The 4,123-nt window shown below is 34.9% G+C and overlaps 1 pseudogene; it reads right to left on the bottom strand.

Annotated features, from left to right (window-relative positions):
- Positions 1–541: 541 nt before the first annotated feature.
- Positions 542–1,765, bottom strand: LOC143571332 (uncharacterized; annotated as a pseudogene).
- Positions 1,766–4,123: the final 2,358 nt, after the last annotated feature.

Genomic DNA, 4,123 nt, shown 5'->3' with positions numbered 1-4,123 from the left:
CCTCACATCCTATCCTCTAAATCTATCTCTATATTATTTTTTTATTAATTTTTCTCTTTCTACTCACTTACAATATTAACTACTTGCTATTTTGTCATATTATATTCTTCTTTTAAAAAGTTTCTAAATATTTAGAAAAATCGAATTAAACATTAAACGAACCAAAACTCGGCTCAAACTCGTGAAGTATTCTTAACCAAACATTATAATCAATATATGGATTTAAAATGATATAAGCTATCTATTTATAATTTATAGTAGTCTGAATTTCCATTTATACACTATATGACTGACAAAAAAATATGGAAGTTATATACAAGTGAAAATGGCAACTGACTATGTTTTAACGATAAAAAAAAGGAAAAACAAGTTTGACTATTGAACATCTAGAGAAGCATTACAAAAGCATTAATCAGTCAAACAAAAGATTAACAAAAGCAATAAATTGTTGGTCGGGCCGGGTCGTATCCGTTGCACACTCCTAACACATTACAAGCAAATGACCCAAATAGATGCAAATTAAAACAAAAGTTGAGCTAATAAGTTATGTTCTTACATAAACAATTCTAATGATCATCACATAGCATGCTTCTAACTCAAACCAATAACATTCACGAAATAATAAAATATAACGCGATATCGTTTATTGTTGAGAATAGAGTAGCCATTGATGTTCAACTAGATCTTCTTGAAGTTGATGATGAGCCGAGTTATCTCTAATACGAAGATGACGTTCAATGAAGTCCATAAAATCACATGTATGAGTGCGCGACAATTCAGGGAGATCATCATCAAGTTGATCATACTCCATATTAAGATTGTCACCATCATCACGTTCATCTTCAATGATCATATTATGAAGAATAACACATGCTTTCATTATATTTGTTAGCACACTCACTTTGAACATTCGTGAAGGTCTCGAATGATTGCAAATCGTTGTTGAAGTACTCCAAATGCTCGCTCGACATCTTTTCTTACAGATTCTTGTGCTTTTGTAAAATGTTTGTGCTTGTTCCCTCTTGGTGCTGGAATCGTCTTTACAAAAGTTTGCCACTTAGGATAAATGCCATCTGCAAGGTAATACCCCATAGTATAGTCGTTGCCATTAACTGTGTAATTGACTGGAGGAGCACGCCCTTGCGCAAGTTCCGTGAAAATGAAAGACCTCTCTAGCACGTTAATGTAGTTATGTGGAACCGGGCATGCCAAAAAATGCATGCCATATCCAGAGATCATACGAGGCAACCGCCTCTGAAATAATAGTAGGTTCACGAATGTGGCCAGAGTACATACCTTTCCAAGCTGTGGGACAATTTTTCCACTTCCAATGCATGCAGTCGATGCTTCCGAGCATTCCAGGGAATCCCCGTTGATCCGCAACAGCAAGCAATCGAGTAATATCATTGGTGTTTGGTGAACGTAGATATTCAGTTGAAAAGATATTTACTATCGTCTCACAGAATTTTTTGAGGCTCTCCATTGCGGTGCTCTCACCAATGCTTATGTATTCGTCCATAAAATCTGTGGTAACCCCATATGCCATCATTCTAAGTGCTGCAGTTATCTTTTGCATAGAAGATAAACCGAGTCTTCCGACATTATCTCTTCTTTGGACAAAGTATGGCTTGTGAGTCACTACCTCATTTAGAATACGGAGAAATAAAGGACGACGCATACGAAATCTTCGTCGAAATAGATTTGCAGGATATATGAGATTTTCTGCAAAATAATCGCGATATAGACGCTGATGTCCCTGAATATGATTACGCCGAATAAACCTACGACGCTTGCGAATACATTGTCCTTCGCCATCTTCGTTAAGATCAACATCACTATCATCTTCAGAAGATATGTATGTTAACAATTTGCGAAAGAATGTACGAGGCATGTGATCAAATATGCAATTAACTCAACCTGTCAAAATATATACGAGTTTTATCAACGCCAAAGATGAAATATGTTGCAACAACTATATTGCTTTTTATTTGTAATTCACAAACAAAAAATGAACAAATAAGCTGCTGATCATGCAAGTTTTTGCCATGAAACTGGAATTATAATAAAGCTACACATTCTGTAATGAAATGATTAAGTAATTTCACGAGTCGCTTCAATTTTTCTCGGCGTTATAAATGTTGGATTGTTGGCAATTGCTAGACCTATCTGCATGCCACTTTTTGTTTCTCCTTGCAATTATACCCAATTCATGGGTAAACTGCCACAAATGACAACCCAGCCGTCATAAGACTGATAAAGCGCAGTTATAAGAGCAGCAGAATGACAACAGTTTACCTTTAACCAGTCAAACAATGTGCAGTTACATAGAGAAGCATTATAAAAGCATTAATAATATAATAATGTATTCAAGTAATTTATAATATGGAAGCTATTATAAACTGTTCGGTTTTAATGGATGGAATGGGAATGCTCTTAGGGTTAGTGCGATGAGCAAATTTAAAATCTTGATCGTCAATTATTAAAACATTAGGCCTTTTTATTGCTACATCATTGGTGTAAACGACCAAGCTTGAGCTCGTCTCGTTTTCACTTACTGAAGCTCGAGCTTGGGTGGTACGGTTCGTTTGCACCCCTACACGCAGTTAATCAAAGTAATCATTTATCATGATCGTTTTTTCATTATCATCTTCGTTCCATAAATGTTGAAGATTGTAGTATACATTCACAATGAACCATGTGTTTTAGTCTATTAACTTAAAAGATTTAAACAATTTTTTTATTTGCAGGTCAATGTGTTTGTGCAAATAATTTCATCAATTCAGTATCGAGTAATCAAGCAAAGTGCCGATGATGCATTCTACGAGTTGCAGAACCCTGCTGAACAAATTCAAGCTTATGTTTTTTATGGTAAATATCACATTTTTTTGTCCAAAATTGTAAAATCTTTAATAAAAATCTTATTCTTTTAAAGATGGCTTTCGTCCCAGTTGTACTTGCACAAGTTCCAAGAATGACCTTGGATTAACTCTTTGAACAGAAAGATGAAGTTGCAAAAACAGTATTGAAGGAACTTAAGAAGGTATATTACTATATTGTATTAGCAATATATTTATGGTTTAGAACCTTATGAAATTACAATTGTGTCCCTAATATATCAGGTGATGGGAGAATATGGATACATGATAGAGCACATTCTAATAGTGGACATTATACCTGACCCCTCTGTGCGTATAGCAATGAATGAAATCAATGCAGGTACTTATTTGATCTTACCTAATTTGGGCATTAATCTATTTTGTGTATTTAATGTTAATGAGCGAAAATAATAATATCTGCAGCATAAAGGCTTCAACTTGCTAGTGTATACAAGGGTGAGGGTAAATTACATGAAGATAGTTGGAATCCTATAATAAATATAATGAAATTGAGCGATAAATAGAGAGAGGTGTACCTATTGCAGCTTGTATCTGTGAACACAAGGGCACCAATTGCTTCGATTCGAACCGAGACTCTTTGATTTTGGTATTTTATTTGCTTCAGAGGGAATGGAGATGGAAAAGAGGGCTGACGATTTTGCTTCAGAGAGAATCAATTGCCTTTGGTTTACTTAGAAAGGCCGATGAACCCTAGAAAGATGAGCGGGAGAAGAAGTGATGAGGCGGGTGAAAGTATGATAGCAGTTGAGAATTGAGATAGAGTGTGCTACAGTAGCTTTTCATATATGAAAAGTTACTGTACAATATTTTCATTATTTAGAGATGAAGAATATGAATAAGGGATAGGATGGAGTGAGTAATTGGATGATTTTTTTAAATTATAAAGATAGTGGGTGTTTTGATGGTTGGGATGGGAATGCTCTAACTGTTGGCATATGCCTTGTTTAAAAATGATTTTAAACACTTTGAAAAATGAAAACACTTGTTTAAGCCATTTATTGCTCTCAGATACTCTATGAGCTCATTTAGATACATTTTAACATTATTCCAACAGGATTTGATATATCCTCTAGATCATAGCTTAAACACAAAGAAACTAATATCACCAAAGTGTGATTGCTCATAACGTCTTTCTAGCAAAGCAAAGCTTCCTTAATGATGAGGCAGTCTATGAACATGAAGAACAAGGTCTTTGGAGTGTGTGTGTGTGTGTTTTAAGAGAGGTC

This window comes from Bidens hawaiensis, unplaced genomic scaffold, assembly GCF_021521415.1.
Source record: "Bidens hawaiensis isolate Kalapana, Puna unplaced genomic scaffold, B.hawaiensis_p1.1 tig00025353_1, whole genome shotgun sequence".
Lineage (NCBI taxonomy): Eukaryota > Viridiplantae > Streptophyta > Magnoliopsida > Asterales > Asteraceae > Bidens > Bidens hawaiensis.
The sequence above is the reverse complement of the archived record's forward strand: the minus strand, read 5'-3'. Positions and strand labels throughout refer to the sequence as shown.